The sequence below is a fragment of the Gymnogyps californianus genome, chromosome 14 (assembly GCF_018139145.2).
Source record: "Gymnogyps californianus isolate 813 chromosome 14, ASM1813914v2, whole genome shotgun sequence".
In the NCBI taxonomy this organism is placed as follows: Eukaryota; Metazoa; Chordata; class Aves; order Accipitriformes; family Cathartidae; genus Gymnogyps; species Gymnogyps californianus.
This window is the reverse complement of record NC_059484.1, coordinates 13095658-13108204: the sequence shown is the minus strand read 5'-3', so window position 1 is coordinate 13108204 and position 12547 is coordinate 13095658. Positions and strand designations below refer to the sequence as shown.

The 12547-nt window shown below is 42.4% G+C and overlaps 1 protein-coding gene across 1 annotated transcript in view; it reads left to right on the top strand.

Moving 5' to 3' along the window:
- The window catches only part of SGCD (sarcoglycan delta), a 141922-nt gene that overhangs the window by 109100 nt on the left and 20275 nt on the right, over positions 1-12547 (top strand). The window lies entirely within an intron of this gene.

The following is a 12547-nucleotide window of genomic DNA, read 5'->3' as shown; positions in this document are numbered from 1 at the left end:
TCTGCTTTTGCATAAGAGCTTGGGGATTCACTTTGGAAGGCATCACCAAGAGGATGCCATGGAAGAGAAGGGACCTGCCATGTTTACATGTAATATGACCGAGCTAAAGGCAATCACAGGTCATGAGAGCATCGTTTCTCCTCTGTAACGTGCTCTGCGTACCCTGGGATCAGCATTTGACAAAAAAAATAGAGAAATCTTTTCCTGGTTGTGCAGGGAGGTACTGGAGTCCGTCCTGAATCACAGGGAGTAGCAGCAGGCAAAAGGATAATGCTCTCCAGCATTATCTGTCTTGCAGAAATGCAAACCCTCCCTGACCGACACGGGGTCTAGCTGTGCATGCATGTAACTGCTGACACTCGCAGAGATGCCGCTTGCTGACAGCAATATATCAGGAGGGAATAAGCAGCACAGCTCCTGAGAACCAGCTTTGCCCTCAACCTAATGCTGGGCATTATATTTATTTAAAAAAAAAAAGTGAGCACTACAGGTTAGTTTGGATGACTGGTCTCTGAAAAGAGACTAATCATATGGCCTAATAAATTATTGACTGAGTCTCCTGATATCTTCTGACCAAGAGGGCTGTAGAGGTTTGCCATCAATGCTCTAATTATCCTTCCTTAGAAAAAGAGAGAGAAAAGGTGAAAAAAATCTCCGGAAGGACATCTTGTCCTTAGGTCTTGGGTTGCAAACTCTCCTTTCCTGGAAACTGCTGGGGATGAAGCAATCTTCAGACAGCTGAAGTTGTGCACGAGCGCTGCAGATTTACTGCAGATGGATCGAGATGGGAGAGGACCTCTCGTTAACTCTCTGCTCTGATACCAGGGATAGTTATGGCCCAGCTAGATCACCGTGGAAGATGAAGAATAACCTGGCTGCCTTCCCTTGAGTCTATCTCTATCTTTCAGTTTCTCTCTGGAAACACACTAATTGTTCCCATTTTGCACTCTGGGTTTCATATGTCAGACAACAAGTGCAGTAGTGGTGTGATTCAGTTTGTTGTGAAAGTTTGTTCTCTTTCTCCATGCAGTGACTTTAACCCTGCCTTGTGGTTTTCCCAGTCTTGGTATACTTCCTTTAAAAAAAGAGGAAACAGGGTCTTTGCTCAGCCTGACACGCGGCTGCCAGGGCAGCTCCAGGGTCTGCTGTGGTGGAAGGAGCCCCAGGAGGGCAGGGTGCGGTGGTGCAGAGCACCCGTACCCTCTGTTTCTCCGGGCAGAGCAAGCAAACAAAGCAGTCAGCAGGTGGGTGGATTTGTCTGGCACAGCCCATGTTTACTGACATGTTCAGGGGGAAAAAACAAAAAAAAAATGCAAGATCATGGTTAAAATATCCAATAGCATCTAAGTAACTTACAAAACCAGGTCCCATTTTCAGTAATGCAAAGAGATGCAAGATTTAGGTCCAAGTTTGTGGTTACTCAGGACTTTCTAAACATGGGAGGGGAATTTAATCCAAATAAGCGTAGGGTGTCATATTAGAGGGGACAAATGTGAATTAAAATGGCCTTAATCTGATTGAGTATGCTTCTGTTCCAAAGAGAATTAAGCTAAATGAAATTGAAATGAATTAATGGCAGTATCCATGCGAGGGGTTGATTCAGTATATTTGATCTGCTTTAAATTCACGTTGTTATTTCACTTGTTTTATGTAGAGTGCTGTTAGATAACTGACTTCCTTTGAAATTAGTGGACTAGGTGAAAAAAATCCTGTAAAAATCTGGTGGGTTTTTTTTTCCTTTTGTTCTTTTTTTCTTTTTTTTTAAGGGAAAATCATTGAACTTTGAAAAATACAGTCCCACAGGGTCCTAAAACATTTTGTGTGCTTCTGAAAATTTTATCTTGGCAAAAATAAATGTTTTTTCCACCACCCTGAGAAGAAAAGAGCCAATGGTAGGACAGTGTAGAGAAAGCAAGGTTTCCCAAGAGCAAATGCTCTATTCCTGCCCAAACCAAGAACCATCCATCTCTCTCTCTACATGTTGGAGTACTGACTGCTTCTTAGGTAAAATGGTGCCTTTTGGGTGCAGTACAGAGTTAATAGAGAAAATCATCTTACTCTGAGGGGACATTTTTTGGTACCTTCCTATTTTGATAGCAGAGTGTGTGCATAAGGTGTCCTTTTGGCCTATTTAAAAAGATGCTGCAGTGAAATGGGACTGAATGAGATGGCAGCCTATGGGTCCCGAGCTGTCATACATTGCTAGGAAAGCAGCATTGTAAACATGCACTCACTAGCTGGCTTGTCTCTAAAAGACCTTTTTCTGTAATAAATAGTGCAAACTTTCTTTCCTCCTTAGGCTGAAGTTCTTGGGGTGGGAAAGTGCACATTCAGCTATTGCAGGCTGTCACCAGGCGCCACCAACCTCCATCGTTCTTCCTAGACCAAAGGGTTGCCATTAGTTATGTGATTTATCCATTTGCTCTTTTCAGTACCGTACTGACTCCCACTTTTTTGTTAGGAGACTTCAAAATAAGGTGACAGCGACTGTCACTGTCTGAAAGAGAGGAAACCAACTGCTCCTGTCACCACTGGGAGTCAGAGCATCTGTATGTCTTCTTTCCCTTCCTCCTCTCCTTAATGGACAGACTGATTTCCCCTGCAAGATAGGCAGTACGCTATTGTGCCAGTCATCTCTGTTTCTTTCCTTCTTTTCCTCCCATCTCCCAAAGGCCTTCAGTCATGCCCATGTGTCACAAAGACTGACACGCTCCAAGCGACAGCACACGCGTTCTCAACAGACTTTCTGTCCCCGTTTAGCTGACAAACAGTCCTCAGTTCATACAGCCTAATTCATTTATTAGTAACGGGCTGCTCTACAAGGTGGTCGCCGTCCTGGAGAACAGACAAGGTGTGGTTCTCTTTTCTCAGTGCCCTTTTTAAAACACTTTTGTCTGCAATGGTTTAGATGGAGAAAATTCAGCTGGCAATATGTGCGTAGCTTTTTCCTTACATGCTAAGCCATCACAAGGCTGCAAGAATTGATTTGGTGTTTGTTTGAGCCAAGTCTGGACTTTGCTGCTGAGTCCTCTCAGGAGGTGCTCTCCCGTGCTGCAGACTCATGTGTCCTAAAACAATCCTATTCAGCATCAGTTGTGGTAGGAAAGCCAGAGCTCATAAATGTCTTGTTTAGTGCAGGGTGTTATTAACAGTTCATGTTTCCTATTTGGGATCTAGAATATTCTTCATTAATGACCTAAGAAGTAGAGATGGTTCAAAAACTATTTGATATACTTCTGTGAACATTTCCATGTTTTTACTTATTTAAAGTAATTTTAGACTCTTGAAAGTTTTGGTAGTTGGTCATTGGGTTCTAAACTGGTCAAAAACAGTAAAAAGGAAAGCAAACAAATTCAAATTATTTTCAAATTCTTAGGATGTTTAACATTGCTATTCAGCATCATCCTAAAATAGTTGGGGGGGGGCTTGGGAGATTTGTTTGGACATTGAGATATTTGTACTCATCTGCATTGACTCTTTTTAATGCGGGTTGGTGTCCTTGACATGTGGTAATGTGATTGCCTATGTATAAAAGTTGAATTCAAGATGACCTTTTCTCACTGGCTTATTTTAATAGCACCCAAGTAACTTGTCAAGAGCCTGTCTTGAGAGCTTCTCCTTGACAGAGGCAGGAATCACCTGCCTTTCTCTATTTATCTTCTTCCAAAAGGCAAATATATGCCGAGGAGGCTAACAGAAGTTGTCCAGCAAACACAAGATCAGCACTCTTCCGAGGTGAGGGATAAAGGCTAGACTAGCCAATGAGTAAGGAAGAAGGGAAATAATTTGAGGGGAGAGGATGAAAAAGTGGGTGATCCAATATAAGAAAAAATGTCAGGAGGATGTTGTTAAACTGCTGAGTGCTGGAAGCTGGGAGGGTGTATGCCAGATGGGCGCTGTGTTATAGCATCCATCCTGGTCCCTGGGCTCAGAGCTAGCGTTAAGTACCTCCCCAATGTCCAGGTCATGCTGGGCAGGGGCACCCGGAGCATGGAAACCTGGTTTAGGGCATTTCTGTTCCCAGAGTTAAATAAAAAGAAATCAGACAGCATGAAATTCACTCCATGAGGGGCAAGCACACACCTGGAATTCATCCACAATTATTGTAGGTTAAAAATGCGGTAAACCGCTCATCCAAGGCCAGGAAACCAAGGGATGACTGTTTTTCCTGTAATGCACAAATATAGTTAAGGGAGAATTAATCCCTGGGGCTTGAAGGGGTAATTTTTGACCAAAGTTAATTATGAAGCACTGAAAGTACCAAATGGCAGATGAAATGTACTTGCAGCTTGATTTTATTAGTGCAATTCTACCTTACCATGTACAGTACTGAACTATCCAAATAGTCCAAGTGAGACCTATTGTAGCAAAAAGCAATTTAATACAGTGCTCAGCTAATGTAACAATACTCGTTTTGCAAAACAATAATTCTTTTCGAATTAAGGTTTCTCTCAGCTGTTTCACAAGGCAGCAGAGACATTTTCAGTAAGTACAAACACAAATAATGTTTCTGTCTAAAACCCATTACATTAATAAAGATGAAGAGAACGAAAATTAGAGGAAGTGCAAAAAATGAATGGTATGAAAGAGGAAGTAATTGGTGAGACATGGAAGTAGTTTATAAAGACTAGTGTGTGGTACTGAAACACTGTTTAGTTTACAGCAAACAGTTGGGGATTCTGGTGAGGTGTCAGCAAGGGAAAAATGGCCAATGTAGCCTTGTATCTAGGTGGTGTTGTTTTCCGATTGATTTACCAGAAAGGATGCAATTCTTTTCTCCAGTGCAATCCCAATAATTTTGATAGTCCTACCAGCTTAAAAGACAACAGACTTTTGCCTTGGGATGAGCTTTAATTTCCACATTGTAACAAATACAACTATTTTCATATGACACAGATGGGTTGGATTTATATGACTATCTCCACTAAAATCAACACATACCTATAAGCATACAACTAAAATGAGAGAACAGGTTCCTGGTTTCTAAACTTCAAGTTAATTTAAGTGGACTTTCAGGAGTTTCTTTTGAATGGCAGAGGTCCTCATCGCTCTCTATTTTCTAATCTAGGAGACCACATCTGATCTAACAATTTTCCCGTGACAGCTAAGGCTTCCTGAAATCCTTGCTGTTGGATGAAACTTTCTCAGAGCAGAATTCACACTGATTTCACAGCCACAGCCACTTTGCTTTAGCCCTTCCTCCTGTTGACACCCCTTCAAAGCTGCTGCCTGTTCATCTGTTATAGAAGACAAGCCACAGTCCTCCCAAATTAAAGGTAGTCTTTCCATAGGCTTCTTGTGGGCAGTGTATTAAGATCTATTTATACCATTGGATACAAGGCTTGGAGTTAAGGAGGCAGTTGATTGCTGGGGCTTTCCGTCTGTTAAAGTATTTCTATCACAAAAAGGGGGAGAGGGAGGTTGCTGTTCCCTTTCCTTACCCCAGCAAATCTTCTCTTAATGGCCTTCATCTCTTTCATGCCCAGCACCAGAAAGGGGGGAATTTAGCTCTTGGTGTCCTTTCCTTCCCTGTTTTTACCAGGTGAAGCCTAGGTTTGGATGAGATGCTCAGGAGGCGCACGCCTGGGAAATGGCAGAGGCATTGACAGAGCTTTGCTGATTTATCCCGGCTGGATAAATCATGGCCCTGCCCTGTCCACAGTGCTGCTAATAGCATCTGTCCACAGACAGGCAGATCCTCTTTGAAGAGGGCTAATGGACGGTGAAAGCAGGCTTGGCAGGAAGGGGAGCTTGGCATGAAGGTGTTTTGAACACAGTATATTGCTGGAGTAAAAAATGAGATAGGCTCAAGCTACCTCAAAAAAGACAAAGCAGTCGGAATTGGTGGTTGAGCAGCGGGGTGTGTGGCTCTTCCCAGATGCAGTCGTGTCCCCTGTGCTGCAGGAATGTGTGGGTGCGAGAGCGTGCATATTCCACCAGAGCTACGTGGCCCTTCAAGTGAAAACAGGAGTGGGAATAGGGAAGTAAAGGGCAGATTTCTAAAAGAAATTGCTGCCAAATGGCATAGCTTATGGGATAGAGAGCAGTGGAAATATCCCTCTCATTTGGTGGTTGGTGGGAGGATACACAAGAGTCCTCTTCTTCTGCATATAATTAAGCAGCATAATTGCAACTGGAGCAATGGCTCCAGACAGAGACCGGTTTAACTTTTCGTGGGCCTTGAATAAAATACAGCAGCCTGGTTCATTGTTCTCTCTCTGCATTTATTCTGTAGGGGTTTCCTAATGCAAACAAAGCCTTCTTCTGGGAGATATTAATCGTCAATCCTGACTGTTATCTCAGATTGAATATCTTTCTTGTATACAAGATCTGTATCCTGCCTAGGTGCGTTGCACCCAGGATTGTCATTAGCTTTCAACAGGAGAAAGTCGCATGCTTCATAATCAGAGCATTCATCTAACCTTTGAGTGCCGTTCACAAAGGTGTATGAGCCAGAAGTCCTCTGGGACTTGAGAGAAACCCTATCAGCGTGACCAATCTGTACAGTCAGACATGCACGTATATCCACGTGAATAACAAAAACGTGAGCTTTTTTTGCTTTTTTTAACTCTCTGTGCAGCATACTGCTAACCTTGAGTAGAAAATAGATGCTAATAAATGCAAGGTCTTAAAAATGTGAATTATAGCCATTTCACACTCCATGGCAGACTCACACTGGTGAAATGGCTTAATACTTAATTACAATGTTTGTCCTTCTCTCAAGTGCAGATGACATTCCTCACATAGATTTTGCAATGACATCTGTGGAAATAAGTTGTGAAACTAATTAGTTATAATACAGAATATTGACTATGCACTGATTAAAAGGATGTGGTGACACATCTAACATGATGTACCTGTCTAGTAGGTTAGTCTGCTCCCTGAGGTGGTATTTTTTGGAAAGTCTTACAGAAAATGATGAAAATACCCTTTAGCGTCTAGAATGCAGATCTTTATAGAAAATGTTGCCTTTCATTTACATTTTGATAATGATTAAGGAGGCCTACCATGTTGCAGAGTAACATACCCTACTGCTTGTGCCCTGGGAGGAGTACCTGGTCTGCAGGCTCTAAGGACCATTTTTGGGGTGTCAGCTGTAATAGGATCTGCAGGTTATTGAGTAACTGCAGCTAAGTGTCCTAAAAGCAATCATTAGACAACTACCCAGAGAGAAGGGCAGGCAAACCAGCGTTTGTTTCAGTGCAAGATGGGCAACGTGTTTGCCTTGCAGCAGAATCTGGCTAGCGCTGCTGTTACGTAGGGTGGTTGGGAGATGCTGCACTGTGAATCAGTTGGTGTGCTGGTCTGGGATGCGGCATTTGTAATGCTCTGTGAGAGGCTCAAAAACTATTGTTTTATCGTAACATTTGTACTCGAGATAGCACCTTACCCACCTATCCCTGTGATCCCAATCCTTTGCAAATACTGTGATATTTAGGATGTAATCATGTTCAAAATTACTAAATAGCTCAGAAGAGAAGGAGGTTTTCCTTTGAACACTGTTCTTATCTTAAAGAAATGAGAGGAATGTAATCCACCGAGCACCATGTTTGCTTTTGGGTAGGAAAATACATGGGTTTCTTTAATATTTCTCTCTATCCCTTTATACTTCTCTCCAGCTGTGTATCTTGCATTTCTAAAACCCGAAGTGAAGAGCAAAGCAGGCAAAATAAAAATCTTTGCCTTACTCAGCACTCGGTAACTGCTTTTAAGGAAGGACTGTCTCCCTGCTGAGACTTCGCCAACAAGCCTGGGAGCCCTCTGGCAAACAGAGCTCCCCGTGCCCACAGCCGTGCAGAGCCCAGCACGGGAACCGCAGCTGGGGTTTCGCCTGCTGAAGAGCAGCGGTTACAAACCAGCTTCCTTAGAACCGAGCGTTTAACACGGACTTCTCATTAACCTGGTACAAAATAGGGAAGGACAGTTTAGATGCTTTCCTGCCCAAGTGAGGAGTTCCTCAGGGTTTCGTTTCCTACTGCTGTCTGCTGATGCCAGAGGGTTTGGCTGTATCAAGGCAATAATACTTACTGTTTAGTGTGAGTGAGGTACTTTGAGCTATACAAGTCCACTGTGATTACAAAGGACAGTTTTACAAATACACTAATTGTACTTTAGACTGTAGTCAGGAATCAATAGCTGTTGCATAACCCTATTAAAGAGAGGAGAAAAAAGTGTCCATAACTATAATGGGATCCTTTCTTTTGAAAGCAGTATTTTGTATACTTATTAAAAGAAATCATAACTATTCAATGTGCCTATAGAATCTTTATTCTGAATTTATGTTTCCTGTGGAATAGAGTTGTTTTCTCTAGGCCAAACAGGAGTAGCTATGTCGTCTCCTCATGACTTGAAATGATTGTATCTTTTTAATGTGCAGTGGCTGCTGCTGCTCTACTCCACATGCATATTTTGCAGTATGGATTTATCCCGTGGGTTATTGTGGCACTTCTGGCTGTTTTGAATAGTAATAATTTCCGACCAAATAGCATTGCTGAGTTCATACTAAAGGAATGTCACTCCCTGCTCTCAAATGGTGTTTGGACTCAGCTCTGCCTCTCCCTGCGGAGACAGCACGTGGCTAATGAGAACCCCTTTCTAAATACGACTCAGCAGTCAAACCTGTGTCCCTCTTTGGGGACCCCTGCACAACCCATAGTCTCTACTTCATCTAGAACGATAATAATATATTATTAGTGAGCATTAGCTGCGTGCTGCCGTGCGCGTTCTGGGCTCAGCAGTGAGTTGGCTCAGCAACGTTGGACTGGAGATGGCCGGTGACCCATTTGCGCCTTGTGCACGCTCATGTCCCATGAAGGGAGGAAATGGAAATGCAGAAGCTACTTGTGTCGGCAGCTCAGGCAGAAGCTGGCAGGTGGTTCCTCTTTCCCTTCTCCATCTTAGTACAGTTGAGAGCCTGTGGACTTCACCGCCTCATTTCCAGATTCTGCTGACACTTCTGAAGCTGGCAGTCCCCTGCTCTGATTCCCAGCTGAGTTGGCATTGGAGTGACTCGCTGAAAAAAGCAGCATTTTTTTGAGGCCAAACATGTGAAAGCACCGTATTAAAGGTGGAGCATTGCTGGTTTAAAAGACAAAGTGGCAACCACCGTTTCATCCATCAGCAGAGGTGGCTGCTATAAATACATACCTCAACACATACACATGGCTTTGCTGGCAAGTAAAATAACGTCGTGTTTCACTTCAGCTGCACAAGGACATTTGTGTCCTTGGACAGAAGAAGCGAAACTTATAAGCGTGTGTTTCACACAGTGTCGTGTGGCTTCAGGGCCATGCAGGAGGTGAGGAAGCAGAAATGTGATTGCAACCCGGTAATAGCCAAAAAAGCAGGTGAGTGGCTCCAAGAAAGCCTGAAAAACACGTTCAGAAATACAGCTTGGTTCTCCAGAGAGGAGGAGCAAGTCTCCCAGGGTGTGTGCAGTAGCTGCAGAAGGAGAGGAGCTTTCCCTCGGGTTAGGCTAACACGAATGGGTGTTGGGCTCTTGGGACCCTCCTGGCAGTTGTTTTGCCAGCTGAAACTAAGCTGCGATTCTCTGTTTCTCATGTTGAGTTGACCTCAGTTCATGAGTTATCTCTTGCTTTTCACAATACAAAAAGAAAAACACTTTCTCTCCCTCTTTGCCTGGTTTCATGTCATTAAGGACGGTTGTGGGAAGACTGGCTGAGGACATGTTATAAAGTGACATGGGGGAATCAAGCAAGAAAGTAAACCAAAAAAACCCCAAACTTAGGCCATCAGGGATCATAAAAGAGGTTGTAAAGCAGAGGGTAAATGGCCTCCTGGTGAGTTTGAGAACAGCTGAGAGGGCTGGATAATGAGGGGATGTGCTGCTGTAAGGAGATGTTCCCTGCCAGTGAACTCAGGGAAAATCTGCTTATATTTGATATAATAAGGGCAAAAACCAAGACACAAAGGGTTTATGCTGCTACTGCTGAACTGTGTGGCAGTGATAAAAATATGCCATGTCCTGTCCACTTCCTTAAGTATTAACATTTTAAAAGACAGAGAAAGAAGTGAAGTAAAATGTCAATTTAATTTTTTTTTATTAAGGATTTGGTGCCTTAACTTTAATGAAGGAGTAATAAATATAAATGGATACTAATGGAAGGTTATTAGAACTGTTCATTTTGATAGAAAATATGCAGTATCTTTTCGTGCAGTGCCAGAGGTTAAAGATTATTATTGCTTCCTAAAGTTTCTGAAATTAAATTCTCTCTCTTATGACCCACAAGGTATGATTGAAAATGTGTGCATGTGAAATGGTTTGTAATAAATTCATATTGCAATAAAAGTCTCTTCAGAAAAACAGGATATCCTACAAGAATCAGCTGAGGAGCTCTGTCTAAAGATGGAAGCTTTTTTATAAACCTGAAGAATTTCATTTTGAAAACTCAAGTGCTGCCAGAAGGATCACCTGGAAAGCACAGAGAAACTTGTGAAAAGGTCCTGAGCTTTCAGCCAGCAGTTGAAACCCAGAGTTCCCTGGGTTAAAAACTACTTGACTTTAACAGGCTTTTATCTGGTTTATACACTTCTAATTAATTACAAATGACATTTCTGACAGAGCTTTTTAGGGTATAAAAATTAAGTCCTTCGTAATTGCTGTTCATTTCTATCTAAAGCCTCCAAACCTCTCAGTACCAGATAATCAATTCTTGTTCCCCTGGGGCAGAAGGAACTGTGCTGGGAGCACAGTGGAAAAAGCCAGTACCTATGGTGCCAGGAGATTCGGGCAATGCATTTCTGCTCCTTGCCAAATCCAAACCTTTAGGTGTATATCATACTGCAGGCACTGGCTTAATTCACTAATACTTTTTGAAGTACAGAAACTTTGATAATGTGGGATTACCGATGCTGTTTTCGTGTTAGTATTAATAGGCTAAATCCTGTAGGCAATGCTTTGCCTTTATTCAAAAAAAAGTTCCCATGAAGTCATGAGGTAATGACGGCTTTAGACAGCACGTTATGTCCCTTGATCACTTCTGTATAATTCGCTTCAAGTTAATGAGGTCTTCTTGTAAACACACTGTATGTGTTTCTGCCTGAGCTGCACATCTGGAAACAATCCGGGTCCCGAATTCAGCCCTGGGATCTGGCAGCTGCCTTAGCGTGGGACTTGGCCCATCTATGCCCTGCATAATTCCATAAATACTCAGTTTTTGCTATATGGGATCAAACTGATTGTATCAAGAAGAGAGTAATTTGTCATTCACGTAGCTCAGTTCCTCATCCCCACCATCAGTTCATGCCTAATTCTTTGCAAAAAAAGGTCTTACTGAAAACATCAAGGGCAATACTGCTAACGAGAGTGGAAAATGGAACACTAAATCTCTCCTAGTCCTTTCCTGCTCTTTCCTGCTTAGCATGTGACAAATTTTCTAAAACACCCACTAAATATGTTGATTTTATGGGTTCTCAGTTGAGCAGTGGGGTATCATTTGATCTCTCCATCTATTGGCATTGTTCTGAACAGTGAGAGAGGACCAAGCAATGACTTTGTCAGAACATTTTGCAGAGCTCTGAGATGCATGGCATTCAAGCAACATCACACCAGGAGTCTAAATCTATGAGTCTAGAGGTTAGTTACAGATAGAAAGAATAAATCAAGCAATAAAGGATGCCTATAAAAAAAGATGCTGCCTCTTAAATGAAGACACTTTAGAGTTCATCATAAACCTCTGACATACATTCAGTCACTCTGCCTGCCGTCACAGTCTGAAATGTATTTCAAGGTGCCTGCATATTTTATGCTGTAACCTCTAATAAATACATGCACATTTTCAATGATGTTGCATCATACCTTGTGAACTGATGTGACTTGAAAGGGGAATCGGTGTCAATGTGATGGGAGTTCTGCAGGCAAAGGTGCTCAGATACACATTAGAAGTGTTTCTCTGACTTGCAGTATGTCAAAATGTCTGTGCGATACCAAAGCGAGTGTTGGTTTCATAATCATCTCTTTGAGGAAACTTTCCTCTAGCTGGATGCCAGTTCTCTGTTTCTAAGTGAAGCAAAGCACATAAAATTTCCTGAGTGTCTGGCTTTCCTAGTCCAGGCTATGGTAGGTTACAGCACTGGCTAACCTGCCAGTGGGACTTAACGACTCTACAACAAATGAAATGGGTTTTTTTGTTTGAATTGCCAGGAAAAAAAGCTTGATATAAACAAAAGCAACATCTTTGGCTGCGCTTTTACTTAGAGTGATGAATAGCAAAATTAGCCTTCAAGAGCTAGGCTGAAATTTCGGCAGAACCACTGAATACTTACATATAATGGTTCTCCCGCTCCCCAAATGAAGATTATGGCTCTCTTGAAAGAACAATTGCAAGACTTTTGTAGGACCAATCCTTAAAATTGACCATCCCTTAATTTTTAGTAGCTGTCAGGAATTAATGGTGTGGCATATGGAGCTATCCAGGCCTCTTCTGCAGAGCTTCCTTCCTTTCAGAGATAAATATTCTGGGAAGCTGCTAGTATACGCGTAATCCCTCAGGACCCGTCAGCCACTTTCCATATGGTTTGCTGCAGT